Source organism: Salmo salar, chromosome ssa16 (genome assembly GCF_905237065.1).
Source record: "Salmo salar chromosome ssa16, Ssal_v3.1, whole genome shotgun sequence".
Taxonomy (NCBI): domain Eukaryota; kingdom Metazoa; phylum Chordata; class Actinopteri; order Salmoniformes; family Salmonidae; genus Salmo; species Salmo salar.
In genome coordinates, this window is record NC_059457.1 from 63,249,019 (window position 1) to 63,273,953 (window position 24,935).

General features: G+C 42.5%; 1 pseudogene; it reads left to right on the forward strand.

Moving 5' to 3' along the window:
- The window catches only part of LOC106574363 (ras-associated and pleckstrin homology domains-containing protein 1-like), an 83,448-nt pseudogene that overhangs the window by 13,160 nt on the left and 45,353 nt on the right, over positions 1–24,935 (forward strand).

The following is a 24,935-nucleotide window of genomic DNA, read 5'->3' on the forward strand; positions in this document are numbered from 1 at the left end:
GGGACGCAGACTGTCCTCTTTCCCTCCAGTGAGAAGTTCTGTTCTGAGTGACTTTCCATGACCCCCGTGATGCTTTCTTCATTGCCATGGAAACAGGCCGTCTCCCATCAGCCAGGTGGGATAGACATCATTATCCTTCCCATCCTGTGTGCTCGCTGCTCTCCCCTCCCAGAGTTCAGCTGGTTCTCATGGAACACTGACAGCAGCACTGATGTGTGTTTATGTATGGGGTGGTAGAGAGAAGCCAAGATTGACGTTAGGAGGCGAGGGAGACGAGGAGAAGCACACACCCTGTGCGGTTCTGACGGTTTGTTGTGTTGATATGGAGGGGTAGAGAGGAGCCAGGATTTGCCTGAGATTTGCGTTTGTCTGTGTTTGTACGAACTCTAGTATCAGGTCATTGGCAGTGCAGATTAAGCTTGCTCTTCCATTCACCCCACTGTGAAAGTCCTCCGCTATTTATCCTGCCTGTAGTTTTTGGTCACATTCCTTTTAAATCCTCAGGGAACTGTTTTTGTCCTATGAGTACATGCATTTTTGTAGATGTGTGTTTGTGATTCAAGGAAAAATTAGGGTGCAATTGTCTTTCTTTGGGACACTCTGCTCTATTCTATTGGGGTTTTGTGTGTGTGTGTGTGGTGTGTGTGGCTATGCTCAGTATGTATTTGTCTTGGAAGAGCTGAATGGCTGTAAACAGTCTTTGCACTTTTGGAACTTGGATGATTCTCTCTTACCATAGAACCTAGACATTAGCTATATGGGTGGTATTCAGTAAAGGTACACTTTAGCAAAATGTTTTGCAAAGGAAATTGCCAAGTTCAGGTAGTACCCTTTTCTATTTAAAAATAACTTTTCACCAGATTCACAGGGAGCACATTACAAAGGTTGAAGAAGCAAGATTCCAAGCAGCAGCTCCATACTACTTGCCAGACAGAGAACTGATACTGGTTGTAAGGGTGGGATTGGCGAGGGGTGTGGGAGGTCTGTAGGTGGCTATTGATCATTTTATTGGATTCCTTATATATTCCTCATTCCTCACGCACTGTTGGGAAGAATTATGGTCCAAATCGGATGTTATGCACTGTATTTATTTTAGATTATATGAATCCTAGACATTTAAAATGGCCAATTTGGGTGCAATCAATCAGCTTTAATTTCTCAGATCAAATTTATATTTCAACAAAATAATGTTTCAGGAATGACGGTCTTATCTGTTTCTAACTACAGAAACGATTTCAGAATAATCTTAGATGGTGGGTGACAAAATCCTCCTTTTTGAGGTAGAATGACTGGTCTGTTGTAGTTTTGTCCACTGAGTCTCTTATAGCATTCTCTATATTATGAGCTGAGACTAGAAAACCTCCATTATCCGTTAGATGTACAACTTGCCTTCACTTTCTTGGCTTTCCAGGCCCAGGCAAATATGACCTATTTAAAACATGCAAGATGCATTACACACATTAATCTCTTCACATCCGTTTTAGAATAGAATTCACTTTACAGATGTGGCGAATGCCCATACGGATGGGAGTGATTTTTATTTTGTTAGGATCCCCGTTAGCTGACGCCAATGGCGACAGCTAGTCCTACTGGGGTCTGACACGCAACGGAAACGACATTACAGACAGACTTTACAATTGACATTCATTTAAAAACATGAACATGTATTGTGTGTGTGTTTGCATCTATCAGTTACACATGTTAGTACATACACATAGAAAGTAGATCGCCTTGTGCCATGAGGTGTTGCTTTATTTGTCTTTTCAAACCAGGTTTTCTGTTCACTTGCGCTGTATGAGATGGGAGTTCCATGCACTCATGGTTTTCAAAATCAAATTGTATTGGTCACATACACATGGTTAGCAGATGTTATTGGAAGTGTAGCGAAATGCTTGTGCTTCTAGTTCCAACAGTGCAGCAAAATTTAACAAGTCATCTAACATTTCCACAACTACCAAATACACACAATCTAAGTAAAGGAATGGAATAAGAATATGTGTGTGTGTGTGTGTGTGTGTGTGTGTATAAATATATGGATGAGCAATAACTGAGTTGCATAGGCAAGATGCAATAGATGGTAGAAAATACAGTATATACATATGAGATGAGTAATGCAAGCTATGTAAACATTATTAAAGTGACTAGTGATCCGTTTATTAAAGTGGCATTAATAAAGTGACTAGTGATCCATTTATTAAAGTGGCCAACGATTTCAAGTCTGTATGTAGGCAGCAGCCTCACTGTGTTAGTGATGGCTGTTTTAACAGTCTGATGGCCTTAGGATCGAAGCTGTTCTTCAGTCTCTTGGTCCCAGCTTTGATGCATCTGTACTGACCTTGCTTTCTGGATGGTAGCGGGGTGAACAGGCAGTGGCTCAGGTGGTTGTTGTCCTTTTTGGCCTTCCTGTGACATCGGGTGCTGTAGGTGTCCTGGAGGGCAGGTAGTTTGCCCCCGGTGATGCGTTGTGCAGACCGCACCACCCCCCTGGAGAGCCCTGCGGTTATGAGTGGTGCAGTTGCCGTACCAGGCGGTGATGCAGCCTGACAGGATGCATCTGTAAAAGTTTGTGAGGGTTTTAGGTGCCAAGCCAAATTTCTTAGGCCTCCTGATGTCTGAATGTTAAATGTTATGCAACAGTGTGCTGTTCCCTTGCACAGGGATGTCACAGGGGTTTGAATAAAGGTGGACCAGGCCAATAATGTCATTGGTAAAGGTTGCAACTGCTTTGGCTAGCCTACTGTAGATATTTCACTTCATCTTACGCCCCTCTCTCCAGAAAAGAGATGGTGACTCGTATCAAACCAACACTTGTAGCTTTAGTCACTCACACTGGAGGCACATATGAGTGTTTTACCACTCACACACAGTCATCGTGTGTGTGTCTGTGTGAGAACACCAGCTCATGTTAAGTGTGTGTGAGTGGCTCACTCTCACACACACTCTCATTGACTAATACCCTGCCTTACCGAGTCCAACTCCTTGACTCACCCGCTGGGCTGACTGGGCTAATCTCTTGGCTGGGGCCTGGTTTGTTGTGTAGTGATCCTGATTACACACTGTCGTGCCAAATGTAGTACGGCCTGGTTCCAGATCAGCTGCCGAGCTTGGCATCCCTATTGGTTATATGGGGCATCAGAGGGCTACTCACAAGTCCAGGGTCAGCCAACATGAACCTGTTGCAACAAAAGTGAAGTTTACAGAGCGGGAGAGAGTCAAGGCCCATTAATCTTCTGAGTAGGAGTGCTGATCTTGGATCAGTTTAGCCTTTTCTGTCATAATGAATAATGGACAGGGAGGGCCTGATCCTAGCGCTCCTAGTCTGAGGGGTCTTTCATACCAAATTGGTTTGGTGCAGATTTTCTGAACTCTGGTGCATTTACCCCCTTGGTTCAGTGTGTCTTTCACATGCTTTGCTTGCTGTTTGGGGTTTTAGGCTGGGTTTCTGTACAGCACTTTGAGAATATCAGCTGATGTACGAAGGGCTATATAAAAATAAATTTGATTTGATTGATTTGAACACTCTATCCGCACTCAGGAGTGAACTAAACAACTCACGTGGTTTGATCAAAAAGGGTGTTCTCAAAACTGACCTAAGATCAGCGCAACTTCACCCTAATCCAGTGACGGCCATGCATTTCTCTGGTTATGATGACTCGTTCTCTATGGTCACTTGTGATTTGCTCTTCTGAAAGACTTAACCTACTCGTCCTCTTAAGCCTCGTTCACTTTACCCTTTACGTTTACACAACATGTGAAGTGTTATATCCAGCAACTTCACACAGCCATTGAAGAGGAGTGGGACAACATTCCAGAGGCCACAATCAACAGCCTGATCAACTCTATGTGAAAGAAATGTCGTGCTGCATGAGGCAAATGGTGGTCACACCAGGTGCTCACTTACCTTAAAAAAAGGATCTGTGACCAACGGATGCATATCTGTATTCCCAGTCATATGAAATCCATAGATTAGGGCCTAATTTATTTATTTAAATGGACTGAGTTCCTTATATGACTTGTAACTAGGACTGTTGCGCTTGACCATATTACCGCCACACCATATAGTAACGGTAACTAGGCTTCTCCAAGCTCTGATGCTGCTCATGTTCATTGGTAGCCTACCAAACTTGCTAACTGCCTGGTACTCGGCACTCTATTGTCCCTCTAATCACACTGACATCAATGCAAATGTATTCGAAAATCTAATCGAACACTTCATGAGAGCTCATGTTGCGCAACATTTCTATAGGCTATGCAATTGCGTGAGAAAACAGAGTGATGGCCTCTACTGAATGGAGGAGGATCCCATCAGCTTTTTATAGGCTTACTATATTTATTTTCTCAACTTTCCTAATATTAAGCACTTCGCTTATATTTATAACAGGAGTATAGCCTACCTGACTGGCATGAAAAGGAATCACGGGAAAAGCGTCCTCCGTCCCCTATTTAAGTGCATAGGTGATATGTATTGTTTCCCCCGCTGCCCCTGTTTCGAGACAGGTACATGATAATGGTCAATTCTAAATTAAAACACATTTCACACATATTATTTGGTATATGTAAAGATGATATTAAATCAAGAATGGCCTGATGGGTTTAGCCTATTAGCCTATCACTTGTGAATGATGCCCAGCATAAGAAATATTTTTCTAATCATAGTTGCACACCTCATGTAGTCTAGCCTATAGGCTTATATGTTTTGTATCACAACTAAAGTGGCCAAAAAACTAGTAAAAATGAAGCGCATTGATCTGCTTTACAAGGGGTTTAGAGCCTAACTGGCATACATAAGCAGCGCGTGAGTTTCAAGTTTGGGGAAGATAATGTTCACCATAAAAATGCTCCTTTTTTATATTAAAGGCATTAAATGCATTTGCGGTCACTTTTGATAATGGTGTTTTCCTGCTAATGTAACATTTCCGCTTATAGCCTACTGCCATGTGCATTTTGCTACGCTTATAATGTGAAGAATTGGCCTGATACTTTTATCTACATTTTTAAGCTAAATGTTCTGATCTGTTGTCAGTCACATTACGCAAAAAAATTTTTTTTAATGCGAATGGTTGTATTAATTTAGGATCTATTGCATCCCACAACTGTCCTATACTTTGTTTGGAATATTTATTTATTGCAAATAGAATAGGCTGACGTTTGTACTATGAGGATAGTAGATTGACATAGGCTAGTGCTTTTGCTGTTCGTTAGGATAATCATCTTGTTGGCTGACGAAAAGTAAATGTGGACAGTTCTTCAAATATCTTCAATATGCACCTCGGAATTGGATAAGGACAGGCGCAGTTGTGTCCCCGATGTGTCTGTCTTCACTTGTAGTCTGTGAGAGACCCAATCACGTGATGGAGAGCACGCAGCACTCAGGGAGTAGGGCACAACAAAAGCATGTATGTTTTTTTTTAAGGTGCATTACGGCCACAAAGGAGATGCCACCGGGAAATTCGAGGCATTATCAATTTCTTGTCAAATTTTGAACGAGAGACTGATGAGTGTGTACAGGCCTGCGCATAAAACAAAGCAGAGCTCATGCCTTTTATGCAACTTTTTTCAAATCATCATTTGTCGCATCATGCAGCCTTAAAATGTATTAAAATCAAAACATATAGCCCAACAATTGTAGAACAACTAAGTTACATTAACTCTAAATGAAGCATATAAGACTACCTATTTCTTTGTTAACCTCTCTAGGGTCAGCGGGACGAAATCGTCCCACCTACGTAACAGCCAGTGGAATCCTGTGGCGCGTTATTCAAATACCTTAATGCTATTACTTCAATTTCTCAAACATATGACTATTTTACACCATTTTAAAGACAAGACTCTCGTTAATCTAACCACACTGTCCGATTTCAAAAAGGCTTTACAACGAAAGCAAACATTAGATTATGTCAGCAGAGTACCCGGCCAGAAATAATCAGACACCCATTTTTCAAGCTAGCCTCTTGAGGATACCCTAGGATAGGGGGCGCCACAGCGCATTTTGAAAAAAAATCGTTCCCATTTTCAACGGCCTACTAATCAAACTCAGAAGATAGGGCATGCATATACTTATTATATATGGATAGAAAACACTCTAAAGTTTCTAAAACTGTTTGAATGGTGTCTGTGAGTATAACAGAACTCATTTGGCAGGCAAAACCCTGAGACATTTTCTGACAGGAAGTGGATACCTGATGTGTTGTATTGACTTTAAACCTATCCCATTGAAAAACACAGGGGTTTAGGAATATTTTGGTACTTCCTATTGCTTCCACTAGATGTCGCCAGTCCTTTCACAGTGGTTTGAGCCTTATAGATTCAAAACTTAGTGAATGACAGGAGTTTGAAATTGGTCACAGGGGATGGGCCATCACCATTATGACGCCATGTCTGCCCCCACCTTTGGAAACGGTTTTAAAGGCCATGACATCATCCCCCTCGAATCTTATTGGCTCTCTTGGTGTTAGAGGCCCTGAACATTTATTTTATACAACGTTTGACATGTTTGAACGAACCTACATGCGCGAGGATTGCTTTCATTATGAAGTGCAGAGCTGCGTTTGGAGAGAGCCATAGGACGCGCTACCAACATCAGGCTAATGGAACGTGAAGTATGGACTTTTTGACCGAAAATACATCTGTTGTGGACCTGGGATGCTTTCTGATGAAGACAACTAAAGGTAGGCGATTATTGACAATATTATATAAGATGAGATGGTTCATACTGTTGCTTCCAAGATGGCGCCGAGCACTGTATATTAGCTGATTTTCTGAGTATCGCATCTCCTTTTATCGCAAAGTGTGATTACCCAGTAAAGTTAATTTAAAATCTGGTATGACGGGTGTTCTCAAGAGATATTCATCTATAAATGTTAGATTGACAATATACATTTAAAAAATCGTTATAGTATAGCAATTTATTGAAACGTAGCATTGTTTACCGGGACGCTTTTGAGGGGAAATTAGGTAGTCAACGTCAGACAGAGATGTAAAATGCTGTTTTTATATATAAATATGACCTTTATTGAACAAAAGAATGCATGCATTGTATAACATGATGTCCTAGGGGTGCCATCTGATGAAGTTTGTAAAAGGTTAGTGCTACATTTAGCTGTTTATTGATAATATGTGATGGAAGTGGTTGGTCGGAAAATGGCTATGAAGCTGCTTTTTACGATGGACTCATCTAATATAATCTAATGATTTGCTTTTCCTGTAAAACCTTTTTGAAATCGGACGACGTGGGTCGATTCAGGAGAGGTGTATCTATAAAAAAAAATATATATTTTTTATTTTTGTAAAAAATTATGCTAATTTTTTAATGCTAATTGGCGATATGATTTTTCGCTGGATTTTGATCCCGCTAACGGGATCAGATGCTCAAGAGGCTAGCATATGCCACAAAAACCCAAACCACAGCTAAATGCAGCACTAACCTTTGATCTTCATCAGATGACACACCTAGGACATTATGTTATACAATACATGCATGTTTTGTTCAATCAAGTTAATATTTATATCTCAAACCAGCTTTTTACATTAGCATGTGACGTTCAGAACTAGCATACCCCCCGCAAACTTCCGGTGAATTTACAAAAAATTTACTAAATTACTCACGATAAACGTTCACAAAAAGCATAACAATTATTTTAAGAATTATAGATACAGAACTCCTCTATGCACTCGATATGTCCGATTTTAAAATAGCTTTTCGGTGAAAGCACATTTTGCAATATTCTCAGTAGATAGCCCGGCATCACAGGGCTAGCTATTTAGACACCCAGCAAGTTTAGCACTTACCAAAGTCAGATTTACTATAAGAAAAATGTTATTACCTTTGCTGTCTTCGTCAGAATGCACTCCCAGGACTTCTACTTCAATAACAAATGTTGGTTTGGTTCAAAATAATCCATAGTTATATCCAAACAGCAGCGTTTTGTTCGTGCGCTCAAGACACTATCCGAAAGGGTAAATAAGGGTTACGTGCACAACTCATTTCGTTACAAAAAAATTCTAAATATTCCAGTACCGTACTTCGAAGCATGTCAACCGCTGTTTAAAATCAATTTTTATGCCATTTTTCTCGTAAAAAAGCGATAATATTCTGACCGGGAATCTGTGTTTACGTTCAAAGACGAATTAAAATAAAAACATGGGGTCGACTCGTGCACGCGCCTCCGCCCATTGTCCTCTGATAGAGCACTTGCCAAAAGCGCTAATGTGTTTCAGCCTGGGCCTGGAATTACATCATTCAGCTTTTTCCCGCCTTCTGAGAGCCTATGGGAGCCGTAGGAAGTGTCACGTTACAGCAAAGATCCTCAGTCTTCAATAAACAGAGTCAAGAAGCTCAAGGAATGGTCAGACAGGCCACTTCCTGTAAGGAATCTTCTCAGGTTTTTGCCTGCCATATGAGTTCTGTTTTACTCACAGACACCATTCAAACAGTTTTACAAACTTTAGGGTGTTTTCTATCCAAAGCCAATAATTATATGCATATTCTAGTTACTGGGCAGGAGTAGTAACCAGATTAAATCAGGTACGTTTTTTATCCGGCCGGGCAAATACTGCCCCCTATCCCCAACAGGTTAACCGCTCAACACAGAATAGCCGCATGTGCACACTCCCTCAAATCGTTTGGAGAAAAGATGTATATTTTATTAAGCTTTGTTCAATTGTATTCTTCATACTATACAATAATGCCACGGAATTCTAAGCACATCTTGTCTGCTAAATGAACTAGTGTAGCCCACAGCCATTTAGCATAGCCACATCAGGACCTAATGTAAGAACAACTCCGAGTATGCTATTCTGTTCTTCTGAAATGGACTACATTTTCATCATTACATTTACATTTACATTGAAGTCATTTAGCAGACGCTCTTATCCAGAGCGACTTACAAATTGGTGCATTCACCTTATGATATCCAGTGGAACAACCACTTTACAATAGTGCATCTAAATATTTTAAGGGGGGGGTTAGAAGGATTACTTTATCCTATCCTAGGTATTCCTTAAAGAGGTGGGGTTTCAGGTGTCTCCGGAAGGTGGTGATTGACTCCGCTGTCCTGGCGTCGTGAGGGAGCTTGTTCCACCATTGGGGTGCCAGAGCAGCGAACAGTTTTGACTGGGCTGAGCGGGAACTGTGCTTCCTCAGAGGTAGGGGGGCCAGCAGGCCAGAGGTGGATGAACGCAGTGCCCTTGTTTGGGTGTAGGGCCTGATCAGAGCCTGAAGGTATGGAGGTGCCGTTCCCTTCACAGCTCCGTAGGCAATCACCATGGTCTTGTAGCGGATGCGAGCTTCAACTGGAAGCCAGTGGAGAGAGCGGAGGAGCGGGGTGACGTGAGAGAACTTGGGAAGGTTGAACACCAGACGGGCTGCGGCGTATCATCATATCATGCTTCTTTAGACCTGCCTAAAATAATGTATTTATTGTGAAGGTGTTGGCTTTATTACATGGATTTATTAGACTTTTTAAAATGTTGATGTTCCAAATGTCTGCATCAGTGTGGAAGCCAGGAGATGCTAAATGTGTTTGTTAATTAACGGCCAATTGCCGTGAGACCGACAAGTCTTGACAATCACCAGCTGACTAAATTTCGTGACCACTACAGCCTTAACTGTAACTCAGTAAAATCTTTGAAATTGTTGCGTGTTGCGTTTTTTTAAATTATTGTTCAGCGTGTTTATCCTGTCTCGAATGAAAAGGTCATATTTTGCAATCTTTCCAAAATAAATGTCATCTCTGATGAGAGACGGGCTCTCCTCCATCTTGCGTTAAACAGTACAGTTGTCCGTTCACTAGCGGGGCAAGAGTCTGTGTCATGAAATGGGACGGATGTCCTGACTACTGCGAATACAATGTGATCTGTGTGGTGGAGGTCACGGGTTTGGACGTGTCGCCCGCACATGCGCACACACACACGTTTTTGCCTCCTACTGCTTTCGTTGTGGGTAATGTCCATTTTACTGTACACTCCCAATTTCTCTCTCACTTTCCTCTATGTAACAATACTAGTTTTTATTATCCTCTGACATCACCTCTGCATAGTGCCCTCTTTCCCGCTTCCTGCTCAGACAGGAAATGTGGGATTGGGCCAGAGCAGGAAGTATGGCGGGAGAAGGAAACACCTGTATCCCAGGGAGATTTGAATATACAGTACAGGAAGCAGTGTTTCCCCTAAATTTAGTTTTTTTTGGTAGAGCGCAGAAGTGTACACATCAACACTTGTCTGAATGGAAATCAACAGAGACAAAATGTGCAGCCTTAGCTGCTCTAGGGGATAAATACTGGTACTGTGAGAAGTTTTTCAACCCTATCCCAAATAGAGGACTTGATTCTCTGACCTTGGCTTTGGCCCTTGAAACTCAACTCCTGCACTTAGAATGCACCCAGTGTAAGAGATTGACAATTAAGGTCCTGCTCTTTTGGATCCTGGGAGAAATGTCCACTCCCTAAGCACAGATCCTCCCTCTCTAGCACCTGGGATAATGATGTCACACTTGTTTACTTCCTGTGTGCTGAGAGAGAAGCGGCTGCCGCATTGGGCGTCACCGCTGCTACTGCAGCGCATACAACTGTTCAAACCTACATGTCACCTCCAATACAATGTCACAGTGTTGACAGACACGCATAATTGCTGGGCAGATATCACACAGAGAAGGCTTGATCACTCACTGTAAGTCAAGCTGAGTGATAGTGTCAAAAACAGATGCTAACGTGTGTGTGTGTGTGTGTGTTAGTGAGAGGTGTTTTCATGTCTGTGTGTGTATCACACACACACACACCATGAAAGAACACACCCCCCTGTGTTTTGAGTGGGAGCCACATGCTTCGTGTGGACAGTCCGTCTGCACAGTTGTTCTACAAAGGGACAGCTGAGGCCAGCTGGGATAGCGAAGGCTAGAGTGTGTGTACTCAGAGGCAAACACCCACCCACCGTGTGGCCTTGTTCACCACACAACAAGTCAGCATTTTTCACACCAGCCTAATGGTCCCTCTATGTGATTCATTTGAATCATGTTGAACATAATGTTTAACATATGAGTCAGTATTAAAAATAAAAATGTATACAGTATCAGTCAAAAGTTTGGACACCTACTAATTCAAGGGTTTTTCTTTATTTGACTATTTTTTACATTGTAGAATAATAGTGAATTCATCAAAACTATGAAATAACACATGAAATAACACACAGTTGCAGTTATTCTCATGAACTAACTCTGGGTCTTCCTTTCCTGTGGCGGTCCTCATGAGAGCCACTTTCATCGTAGCGCTAGATGGTTTTTGTGACTGCACTTGAGGAAACTTTCAAAGTTCTTGAAATTTCCCAGATTGACTGACCTTCATGTCTTTAAGTAATGGACTGTCATTTTTTTCTCTTTGGTTATTTGCGATAATATGGACTTGGTCTTTACCAAATAGCTCTATCTTTTGAATACCACCCCAAACTTGTCACAACACAACTGATTGGCTCAAACACATTAAGAAGAAAAGAAATTCCACAAATTTACTTTTAACAAGACACACCCATTAATTGAAATGCATTCCAGGTGACTACCTCATGAAGCTGGTTGAGAGAATGCCAAGAGTGTGCAAAGCTGTCATCAAGGCAAAGGGTGGCTACTTTGAAGAATCTCAATATAAAATATATTTTAACACTTTTTTTTTGGTTACTACATGATTCCATATGTGTTATTTCATAGTTTTGATGTATTCACTATTATTCTACAATGTAGAAAATAGTAAAAAATAAAGAACAGATAGAGGAAGACCGTGGGGAAAGATACAGAGGTTGTGTCAAAGGTCATTAGGCCAAATTCAAACCTATTCCGACACTGTAGACGTGTGCTAGAGGTTGACCAGCCAGGCCAAGAGTCAGCATTTTTTTTACGTGAGCCTAATCTTCCATCTATATGATTCATTTGAATCATGTTTAACATATGAGTCAGCATTCTTTCTGGACATGAGACATATTCGTCTGAATCAGCATACGGGACATGCCTGGTGATTAGTGAATCATAATGTGTCAGGGTTTTGATTAGCTTTGTAGTTTTTGGTATGTGACTCAATGTGAATATCTGCATTGCTCCTCATTTAAGTGTGTGTGTTTTTTTTGTCTCAAGCTACCCTGCCACTGTGCGTGTGTTAGTTTCTTAGCTTGATGCAATTGCTCAACCCAGAGCACTCCACACCCAGGCTTGCTCTGAAGGTAATCCCTGTGGCGGTAAGATTGATCTCTCTCTCTCTCTCTCTCTCTCTCTCTCTCTCTCTCTCTCTCTGTCTCTCTCTGTCTCTCTCTGTCTCTGTCTCTGTCTCTGTCTCTGTCTCTCTCTCTGTCTCTCTCTCTGTCTCTCTCTCTGTCTCTCTCTCTCTCTCTCTCCGCAGCGACGCAGTCCGTGTGATTTCTCTACAGCACTATGAGAACAAGCATCATCGATCCATAGGTCCCATTTTTCACTCAGTAATGGCCCTTGCTGAGCTGAATTTCAGCCATCTTTTCTGTCTCCACTTTAAAACAAAAATAGATGGTGAATCAAATCTGCTTGATATTTTTTCTTCTCTTCTCTCCAGGACATAAAAGCTTGGTCCTGACTGTTGCATTGGCTTCATTTGACCTTTTTGACCTGAGTGGGACAAAGGGAGAGAGACACCAGAGGTAAGATGCACTTTTAACGCCTTCCTTTAGCTTGCTGTTTAGTCAGTTATCAGCCACCGCTACATGGCTAGGTGGTCGTAGATGTTAGTTGATGACTTGGCAAGACGGCACAAACCAATCTACAACTACCAGGCTAGCCAATACATTGGCTCCTATTGCAATTCATAAGAATATGGACATTTTAGAAGATCGAACCCACAACCCCAGTACCATGCTCTAACTCAGTGAGCCATTGGAACCAGAATTTCCACAGTGAAAGAGAGGCTCTTGCTCATAGAAATATAATTACTAGAATGGCCATTCCCATTCAAGTCAATGTTCTGTTATTCTATTCCAATGCTCTTGCTCCATGCGTGGTGTTTTTATTTCTATAAGTTGAAGAGGAGACCCAGGAAAGACGGGAGGCCAGACAGTGGAGGGAGTTGGGAGAGAGGGCCTGCGTTTCATCCCATGAGCATGTTTCCCTCCCTTCTGCCCTCCATTCACTCCCCTTCACAGATCTAATAGGACTGTATATTTGAAAGCAATATGGTGGAAACTGGGTGGAGCGGTTTTCTCATATTTTATTTATTGAACCTTTATTTAACAAGGCAAGTCAGTTAAGAACAAATAATTATTTACATTGACGTCCTAACCCGGCCAAACCCGGAAGATGCTGGGCCAATTGTGCGCCGCCCTATGGGACTCCCAATCACAGCCGGATGTGATACAGCCTGGATTCAAACCAGGGACTGTAGTGACACCTCTTGCACTGAGATTTAGAGCCTTAGACCGCTGCGCGACTGGGGAGCCATGAAGGGGAGTGAACGAGGGCAGAAAGGAGGGAACATCTTCCTGGAATGAAACACAGCCAGGGGGGCCCAGACGAGAGAAGCCTCCCTGAGCTAGCCTCGTAAATAAGGTCCAAATGAAAAAGGAGTTAAGGCCAGGATCTTGTCTTTGGGCCTGGGATAATTCCAGTCAGGCTAAAGTGGAACCATGTGAAGGGGTGGACTCGAATGATGTTTGGTTGTGTTCCAAATGTCACCCCATTCCCTACATAGTTCACTACTTTTGACCAGGACTAAAGTAGTGCACTATGTAGGGAATAGGGTGCTATTGGGGTGTAGTCTCTGTGTGGCTGCCTGAGGGGTGTAATGAACAAGTTTTCTCCCCCGCACCGGCCTGTTCCGGGAAGTGGAGAAGTAGTGTTGAAGTGAATTGTCACGCATGCTTTGAGAGTTTGTGTCCTGCTCTGTCTTGTCCCCTCCATCACCACTGTGGAGAATTTGCTCTCTCGTGTTTCCTGGCTGTCACACTGTCTGCCCTCATAGCGGTGTGTGTGTGTGTCTCCCAATTCTGCTTCTCGAGGGGGACCCAGAGGGGTGCACGTTTTGGTTCTAGCCCCGCACTAACACACCCAACTAATCATTGAGCCTTTGATAAGTCAGATCAGGTGTCTTAATGCTGGGTCGCCAAGAACCTAGAGATATCAGAGGAGGTAGGAAGCAGTGTGGCTCAGCGGTAGTGCTGCAGTCTACAAAGCACATTGTGTCCAGGAGCAACATGGAATCCTACCCCTAACACTTTGTTCCTTCTATAACCTACATTCCTGTCACACGTCTACAACTGTCTAAATAAAGACAAATACATCCGTAGGAGGGGGGAAAAAATAGTAGGTAGGAAAGATTGTGTGACAAATAGGGGTGAGGGGGCAGGCTAGTCATGCGCCATGTCAGTGTATTTAGAGACCTATACTCATTCCTTGAGGATGAGATGCTTTCACTGTGAGAATGAGGGTTGACTTGCAGAGCATCTCACACATGCGCACAAGCAGCCATCTGAAGTGGACCTTTTTATAGTAAACAAAACCTACGGTACCAGCCCCACTCTGCCCTGTCACTCGGTGTGTGTGTGTGTGTGTGTGTGTGTGTGTGTGTGTGTGTGTGTGTGTGTGTGTGTGTGCTCGAGTGCATGCGACTGCACTCATCTGCGCACAGCACACACTCAATCTACGCAGCAGCTGTTTTGTTTGGGAAGAAGCACTCGTGATCGTGGAGTGTTTTAAAAAAAAAAAAAAAATTAAATTATTATTATTATTTTTTGTCTAGGTCAGCTAATTAGTTGGAGTGTGTTTTGGTGTATATAAGTGGGATGGAGGCCTGAAATTTATACCAACCAACCCATACTCCAGCTTCCTCGAAGGGTATGTAGGGTGAAGTTGCATCTAGACGCTGATCTCGGGTCAGTTTAGCATTTTCCCCCCCACTAATGTACAAGATTGGGGAGGGGAAGGTGATCCTAGATCTGTACCTACTCTTAACTAGGGGAGGTTTGGAGTGAAGTGTGTCACTATAGACGTATACTACGGCAGACCTGCCAACATGAACGCATTTTATGTACCAACTACGCAATTATCTGTCCATGTACAAGATCCGAGTTAAAAGTACGCAGAAATGAATAGGGCCTGATTGACTCAGTGGATTTATTTTTTATTAAAATAAAAACAATCTAACATCCCGATTATCGAGTTGTAACACAGACATGTACGGAGTTTGTCAACGGACATGGAGATGAATGCATCGTTATTTGACGTAGCTACCCGGTGTCTGCCCCTCCTCGTGTTGTGATGCTGAGTTCGCCGACTGTCAGCTGTGCTTAAACACATGGACAAATTCCCTTTCGACTCAGTGCGATGTGGAAAGGTAAACACTAATTGTTTCAAACTAACGTTAGCGAACATAAGATGGACATGCAGTGGGCTCTAAAGTGCCAGCAGTTCACTCGCGTTTGCTGGTGAAAGAAATTAAATGCAAATACGTCAAATAACTGGTCGCATTTGTGCGAGTGTGATATACATTTAATTCTGCGTCCCGTTAGTTGTATTTTCCACCTAACATTACGAGGATCAAGCGACCTGATAGACTGTAACAGTAATTATGATAATTATGTAACCGATGTCAAATGGCTAGTTAGCGGTGGTGCGCGCTAATAGCGGTTTAATCGGTGACGTCACTCGCTCTGAGACTTGAAGTAGGGTTTCCCCTTGCGTTGCAAGGGCCGCGGCTTTTGTGGCGCGATGGGTAACGATGCTTCGTGGGGTGTCAGTTGTTGATGTGTGCAAGGGTCCCTGGTTCGAGCCCAGGTTGGGGCGAAGAGAGGGACGGAACCTACACTGTTACACACGGAACAAAAACCATCAAAAATGAATATAAACATCTTGGCATTAAATGGAGTTGGGGGTTTTGAAGACTGCGCGATGAAGAATGAGTGTCCGATATTAGCTATAGACGCAACGCTTCTAAAATTCCTTTGCACTAGATTTGAGATTTTATCAATTGCGGAAATCTGAAAGGATGTATGCGCTTGCAAAGAAATCCAATTGGCACCTTTACATAGGCTGAAACACCGGACTCTTCTAGAGAACAGCGTTCAGATTCCCTTTGCGGTAGCCTACTTAATTAAGCTTTGTGTAGCCTGTTTGCGGTCTGTGTGGATGCGATCATTTTGTTTTTGTTATTATGTTTTCAAAGTGATTTTGCTTTTAGTGTTGATTAGGAACCGTGTCTAAAAAGCCTATACTTGTGAGCTGGCCATGTTGATTGGCCCTGTGTGGGAGGTGACAAGCGTTACTCTACTATAGAGACTAAACTTGTGGGCATGTGCTAAGAAAAACAGTATAGATAATTATCTCCATTCTACACCGTACATGTAATGGAATAAACATACAATCTGTGCTAATTCCACAAAACATATTTATTTGATATGTTCTGTACTTATCAGTATGAATCTTTTTATTTATGTTTTGTAAATACCTTTTCAGAGGAATGAACTGAACCAGGTGTGATCGTAATGTTTGTCTAAGCACATGTGCTCATGAAAAAAAACAAAGGAGTGGTGTCAAGCCTACACTCTACCTGGAGAGACAAAACCAGCTTTCTGACGAGGAGCTGTCCATTGGCCAGGACACCCGCACCTCCTTAGGAAGCCAAGGCAAGCTGGATCTGAAGACCTTCTCTGCAGATGTCAGAAATGTATTTTCTTCTGCAGTAGACTACATGTTGCTGAAATTTCCATTTGGAGATGTGCTCCTCCAGCATGCAGTGGTTGCTGACATTGCCAACAGGCAGACTGACAAGTTCTCATCCCTCAACTTTTTCATGGCACGCTTTCCCTGCATTATTACTGAGGGAGCCTCTGTTGATCTGGTGGAAGATGAGTTTAGACTCTATCAGGCAACAACCTTTGAGCGTAGTCTGGTCAACATGCACATGGATCAGGCCTGGGGAGAAATCGGGAACAATGAAAATGGGGGGGCAGCCTGGTCTACTCACACCTTTCGGCTGTGATGCTGGGGATATTGGTCATATTCCATAGCAATGCGAACGAATATTCAGTCTTGTCTCCAAAAACAAAACCCAGTACAAAGCCTCCCTCAGTACATACATGCTGAGTGCCCTCGTTACCAAAAAGGTTTCGATGATTGCCAGAGGAACTGTTTGCCACAGAGAAGTCTACCCTGATGCCCTGCTACGTAAGACTAAATCCGCTAGCTACCAGGCAAATTTGTCTAGGAGATGATTTCCTGAACATTTTGAAGATCTCCAGAATATTTGTTCTCACCCACTGTTTCCTATCATAGCTTTTTCCTTTTTATTATGGATAACATGTTTATTTGATACGAAGGCTCTGCTTCAAACATTTGTTGTTCTTATCATATCAGAGTTTTAAAAGATTATCGTGGATAAGACGTTTGTACATTTTGTGTCTAAACAATGAACTTGTTATTAGACCTTGTTAGTGACTTTTACCATAGGTGTAAATGGAATGTTGTCAAAGTATTCCAACCTTTTTATGGGCTTGATTTGGTACAATTCTATAATTGCGATCAGACTCACAAACCGCGTGAGCAGGGGGCTGGGAAAGAACCCCAATTCGGCAAGTACTACGCGCGCGGGTTGAATCTCCAATTTGCGTGCGTCTGGTACTCTAAAAAGTTGGACAGGGTTAGCAGGTCTGCTTCTGACTGGCAGGATGCTATTGTTGCTATGGTCTCCATGGAGATGATAAAAAAAAACATGTATTGTGCCCTATCGGAGGGTGTGTTTGCGTGTGTACTGTGTGTGCGTGACGTTGACTGTTTGTGTGTGTGTGTGCGTCTGTCCTTTAAAAGCTAACCATCCCCTTTGGTGGTGAGGGTATCTGACTCTTGAAGATGGAGAGTAAGCCCTCTGGAGCTGGAAATGAACTAGTGGGGAACAGTATTGTTGTTTGCGTGTATATGTGGGTACGTCCCAAATTCCATGTGAATGTTGTGGAGGGGTGACTCACACCCTTCAGGGGCAGGCTGGCATTCCTGAATATTACGGTACGCCAGAGATGGACGGTGCGGAATGGCCGGGAAGCTGGAGGTGGCGTGGTGGATGTGAGGTGGCTCTGCTGATGACAGACAGGCGAATGGACAGAGTGACATACTACCGACAGTTGCTAGAGTCAGGAGGAATAACAAGACAAGACTGTGTATTTTGCCTGTGCGCATGTGTTTCAGCCCACGTAAGTGTGTGCAATGTGCCAATAACCAATTCCCAGCCAGCTGCCAGAGGTCAAGAGGTCAGAGGCTGGCTGGAGCAGCTGGCTGGGGCTGCTGGGATGAATGAAGACATTCCCAGCTGTTCTGGGATCTGTGCTGTGGTGTCGGTCTTTCTGTCTGCCTATAGGGAGACGATGAGCCTGTGCACAGGTCGGGTGTGGATTGGACAGCGCTATACCCACTGGGCTCTTTGTTCCCTAATAGGTGTGTGTTATGCACAATATGTCTACTATGGACACACCACGGTTAGACACTGATGCTTAAATACTAGGATAGCTAGTAAAAAGAGAGACCGAATAGTACAAATATAAACGTACAGCAACGTTGTTATTGAGCCGATATCCTAGTTGCCAAGTTAGTGTTACTCTGCAAGGAGATTGAGGACTTTTAACACATTAATGGGTTATGTCTGTGCTGGGTGACTGCACTTCTATTGTGTGTGTGACTGTTTTTTAACCTAGTGAGTAGTCTCTTTCTCTGTCTAAATTGGTTTAATGATGATTGCCAAATTTGAAAATCAAACCCAGAAATGATACTTGCCCACGATGAACAAACGGATGGTTGTTATGAACCTGAACTATATGTTACTCATTACCCAAGGATATTAATGATACACTTTCAACTGTTCTGCCTGCGGTTATGGAACCCTGACCTGTTCACCGGACGTGCTACCTGTCCCAGACCTGCTGTTTTCAACTCTCTAGAGACAGCAGGAGCGGTAGAGATACTCTGAATGATCGGCTATGAAAAGCCAACTGACATTTACTCCTGAGGTGCTGACCTGTTGCATCCTCGACAACCACTGCCATTATTATTATTTGACCATGCTGGTCATCTATGAACATTTGGACATCTTGGCCATGTTCTGTTATAATCTCCACCCAGCACAGCCAGAAGAGGACTGGCCACCCCTCATAGCCTGGTTCCTCTCTAGGTTTCTTCCTAGGTTCTGGCCTTTCTAGGGAGTTTTTCCTAGCCACTGTGCTTCTACACCTGCATTGCTTGCTGTTTGGGATTTTAGGCTGGGTTTCTGTACAGCACTTTGAGATATCAGCTGATGTAAGAAGGGCTTTATAAATACATTTTAATAATTTCATTGATATCAGATAGTCTATGGTTACAGAGCTAGTGGTTATCATACATAAATGCCTATTTATTCCTGCATCATACATTTCCATACTAATTTGCATTTCCAAGGACCATGCACAACAGAAATGAATTGTATACTATGTGCCATTTAGCAGAGCTACATAACAGCTCAGTGGCACGGAGTATACAGTAAACAATCAAATCGAGCAAGATCACAAGCTAGATGATGATCATATACAGCGCCTTCAGGAAGTATTCACACCCCTTTTCCACATTTATTTGTTATAAAGTATGATTTAATTGTTGTTTTTTTGTCAACGATCTACGCAAAATACTCAAATGTGGAAGAAAAACCATTTTTTTTTTTTATTATTGGAAAATATAATACTGATATCTTGATTAGATAAGCATTCAACCCCCTGAGTCAATACATGTTAGTATCCCCTATGGCAGCGATTAACAGCTGTGAGTCTTTCTGGGTAAGTTACTAATAATCTTTGAACACCTGGATTGTACAATATTTGCCCATTATTCTTAAAAAAAGTTGTCAAGTTGGTTGTTGATTGTTTCTAGACAGCCATTTTCATGTTTTGAAGTAGATTTAAGTCAAAACATTCAATGTTGTCTTGGTTAGCAACTCCAGTGTATATTTAGCATTGTGTTTTAGGTTATCCCGCTGAAAGGTGAATTTGTCTCCCAGTGTCTGTTGGAAAGCACACAACCAGGTTTTCCTCAAGCAATTTTAGCTCTATTCTGTTTATTGTAGCCCCAAAAACTCCCTAGAATACCCATAACATGATGCAGCCACCACCAATCTTGACAATATGAAGAGATTTGCCTCAAACGTAACGCTTGTATTAGTTCTTCGCCACATTTTTTGCAGTATTACTTTAGTGCCTTGACGCAAACAGGATGCATTCTGTACAGGCTTCTTTCTTTCCCTCTGTCAATTAGGTTAGTATTGTAGAGTAACGGCAATGTTGATCGATCGTCAGTTATCTCCTATCACAGGTCTTTAAACTCTTTAAAATCATAATTGGCCTCATGGTGAACTCCCTTAATAGTTTCCTTCATCTCAAGCAACTGATTTGGTAGGAAGGGCACATGTATCTTTGTAGTTACTGGGTGTATTGATACACAATCCAAATTGTAAAATTAATAATAATAATAATAATAATGGCTATTAATAATAATACCCATCTACCAATAGGGGCCCCTTTTTACAATCCATATGAAAACCTCACCTCCTGTCTTTTGTGGTTGAATCTGTGCTTGAAATTCACTGCTCCACTTAGGAACCTTACTCTTGTCTGTATGTGTGGGGTACAGAGATGGGAGTAGTCATTTAAAAATCACTTTAAACACTATTGCACGCGCACAGTGAGTCCATGAAAGTTATATTGTGACTAGTTAAGCAAATGTTTACTCCTGAACTTTTTTCGGCTTGCCATAAGAAAATGATTGAATACTTATTGACTCTTTTTTTATAGATTTTCTTTTTTAATGAATTTGTAAACATAATTACACTTTGACATTATTGGGTATTTTGTATAGATTGTGCCACTAATCTTAATTTAATCAATTTTAAATTCAGGCTGTAACACAGCAAAATGTGGGAAAGGTCCAGCGGTGTGAATACTTTCTGAAGGCTCTGCATTTCCACAGTTAGGTGGCTGCTATGGGGGTAGGGCTGTTGCTGTGACTGCTGCTGACCTCTAGCTGCTGACCTCTAGCTGCTGACCTCTAGCTGCTGCCTCTGGGTGGGAACATATCAGCTGGCCAGCTCCTCTCTCTCCTTTTCTCTCTTTTGTCTTTCTTTCTTTTCCCATCTCCCTCTGTCTTTGTCTTGCTTTCTTTCTCTCTTCACTTCTCGTTTTCTCTCCTTTATATCTCTGTTAGTCTGCTTTCTCGCTCTCTCCTTTCTCTCTCCCTCCTCCTGTTTTAATTGGCTGTGTATGCCAGAGTCACTGAGTGATCCTCTCCTCCTACTCTTTCTATTCTCCTCTTTTCCTCTCTGTCTGCTGGCTGTCAGTTGTACTTGACTGATGCTGTTTTGTCAGTCTGGCCCTCCCCCTACTCATATTATAATGGTCCATTCCCTCCCCTATCATCTCTCCATCTCTGTCTTCCTCTCTCCCACTTGCCCATCCTTCCCTTTATCTGCTTATTGTAGGAAGTGCATTGTTCTAGCTTTCTTTAATGGTACAAAGATGGCAAAATGTCGCTGGATTGGATCTCTGCTTCATTGTATGCATTTTGTTGATTTATATCTAGGCTGCATGTTATTTGTGCGGTTTTCCCGTTGATATTACCAGGGGATGTTGATGTACTGTATGATGTTGAATCAAAGCAAGGTCATGTTCATTAGGCACTAAACCTTTGGGTACCATCAGAACATGTCTACAGTATGCCCTAATGAACACCACCTTGGCCTGGAGTAAGTTCCTCTCGATTTACTCTCCCGAGCAGAAAGGGTCCAGGGCCTGTATTCATAAAGTGTCTCAGACTAGGATTGCTGATCTAGGATTAGGTCCTCACTGTCCATGTGATCTTATTCATTATAATCTATAAGGAAAAACGGATCCTAGAACATTAGTCCTACTCCAAGACGCTTTTTGAATACGGACCAGGAGTGATCCACACCCAAATGTACTTTAGACTGTTGCCGTTGTCAATGGATCTCTTTCATAACCAGTGTGGAGACGATACTCTGCTTTTTGCACGCTGTATGGGGTTGTAGCCTACCAGCCATATACAGTAGTCTTACAGTTATGAACTGATGACGTTCTCAGACCATGTTTAATGATCTCTTTGCCCCTCCCTCACTGTGCAAATGGGCCCTTTTCATTGACTGACTGAGCATGACGGATGAGGCCTGTTTGCCCAGAGGGGATGGGGAGGGGATGGGGAGGGGATGGAGAGGGGGATGGAGAGAGAGGGGCATGGGGAGAGGGGATGGGGATGGGGAGAGGGGATGGAGAGGGGGATGGAGAGAGAGGGGCATGGGGAGAGGGGATGGGGGTGGGGAGAGGGGATGGAGAGGGGTGAAATAAAAGAAAATGAGCACTGCCATGTGCCCTGAAATAGCCACTATTCATTCATCCACGCTCTCCTACCTGCTTCGTCTCCTGCCTGCTTTGTCGCACAGGCAATCAAAGCACTTGAGAGCAGTAATACCAACAATGTCTGGCCTACTCCTACCATTTGGGATAGTCCAGCCACACCCGTATCTATTTTCCTCTCCAGAACAGGACCCAAGGCCGGGGGGGACTCACCCACAGGAACAGTGGGGGGTATTGTGATATGGGGGGGGAGATGATGAGGGGTGTTGATAGCTGTTGAAGCAGACTTTCTAAATTTAGTCAGTGTTAAATGTTATAGACTAGACTCATGTGTGCATGGTAAGGGAAAAACAAGCCACTGTCATCTGTAGCAGCCTTAGTTTGAGATGCTCACACGCTCGCGCACACTTCCCAGGGGACAATTTAGTGGTGCTGGGAATATGGGACCCACTCTATAATGAGTCATTACCTCACACTGCTTTTCTTAACCCAGCAGGCTTCCCTAAATGTTTTTTGTTCTTGGTGTTAATTTTTGTTCCACCCCCCCAGGAGACTACAGATGAGCCCTACCAAACTCACAGGAATAGTGGGGTTAAAGGGGAAATTCAGCATTTTACAACTTAATGTAAGACTGTTACTCATCCTGTATTGCTTAGTTGGTAGAGCATGACACTTTCAACGGCAGGATTATGGGTTTGATTCCGGGGGCCACCCGTAAGTAACGTATACACGCATGACTAAGTCTTTTTGGATAAAAGCGTCTTCTACTTGGCATTTATTATTATTATTATTATTATTATTAACTTCCCCTGTAGCTGATTTGACTAAAATGTTACCATTGTTGTAACGAGTGAATTCTCAAAGGAGAAAAACATTCATTGTGATGTTGATGTATTTTTGGACTTGAGAAGGCTCTCATCTACATTGGGGTCAGGATGGAGTTTGTAGTTTTGAGAGACAGAGAAAATTAGGTTGCAGAGTGAGAAATAGTATTATGGGTTGGTCTGTGTTTGTTGTCTGGCTGTCATATGTTTCTATGGAGGATGCTGTTGAGACGATGTGTCACTGCTGCCACTGTTTTATTAGCCCCTCCGTCCTTCATGCATCAGACACACACGCACACACAAGGGAGTTGGTTGTGTGTGAGAGAGCATTGTGTGGGTGGGTGGGTGGGGTACGACGCCAAAATTAGACTACATCCATTTAGAAGTTTGGTTTATGGAAACGTCTATTCAGCCATTACTCATGATGTGTTTTCGTACAGCTTACGGCATAGTCACAAACTCTACAGCTTCCACTTTTTGAATCATAAAAGGGTTATCAGTCCTCTGTGTTGGCGATAGTGAAGCTAGTGTAGAAAGGTGAGCTGTGTGTGTGTGTGTGTGTGTGTGTGTGTGTGTGTGTATGTGCGTACACACTTGCATTCACGCTTTCCATGGTCTTGTTTAGTGGGCACAAAACGTCCGAGAGCACTCCAAAACTAAGTGATGTACTATCTGATTCTGAACTTGTTCAGTAAGAAACAAGAAACACTCTTTTTTTTTTTTTTTTTTTCATTGCAAAACCTTCTGCTCCTGTAAGCTCTAATGAACAGGACCCAGGACAAGGCTGAGAACAAACCAAATAAACAACAGTGTTCTGTTCCCACTCGGATGCAAAGTGAATTAACGAAGAGACTGCAGAGTTCCATGTAATCTTATCTATGATCTAATGGGCAATTCCACAGTAACAAAATGATGACACAAAACATCATTCTGTTACCAAACTTTGCATCTGTACTGTTCTTCAGGTAAATGTGTTTTTGTAAAATTCTCTGTGGATATTGGAACTCTGCGGTCTGTTCATTAATTCACTTTCAGTACATAGACTACCATTCAACTGTTTGGGGTCACTTAGAAATGTCCTTGATTTTGAAAGAAAAGCAACATTTTTGTCCATTTTAAAATAACATCAAATTGATCTGAAATACAGTGTAGACATGTTGTAAATGACTATTGTAGCTGGAAACGTCAGATTTTTTAAAATGGAATATCTACGTAGGCCCATTATCATCAACCATCACTCCTGTGTTCCAATGGCACGTTGTGTTAGCTAATCCAAGTTTATCATTTTAAAAGGCTAATTGATCATTAGAAAACCCTTTTGCAATCATGTTAGCACAGCTGAAAACTGGTGTTCTGATTAAAGAAGCAATAAAACTGGACTTCTTTAGACTAGTTGAGTATCTGGAGCATCAGCATTTGTGGGTTCGATTACAGGTTCATAATGCCCAGAAACAAAGACCTTTCTTCTGAAACTCGTCAGTCTATTCTTGTTCTGAGAAATGAAGGCTATTCCATGCAAGAAATTGCCAAGAAACTGAAGATCTCGTACAATGCTGTGTACTACTCCCTTCACAGAACAGAGCAAACTGGCTCTAACCAGAATAGAAAGAGGAGTGGGAGGCCCCAGTGAACAACTGAGCAAGAGGACAAGTACATTAGTGTCTAGTTTGAGAAACACACGCCTCAAGTCCTCAACTGGCAGCTTCATTAAATAGTACTCGCAAAACACCAGTCTCAACGTCAACA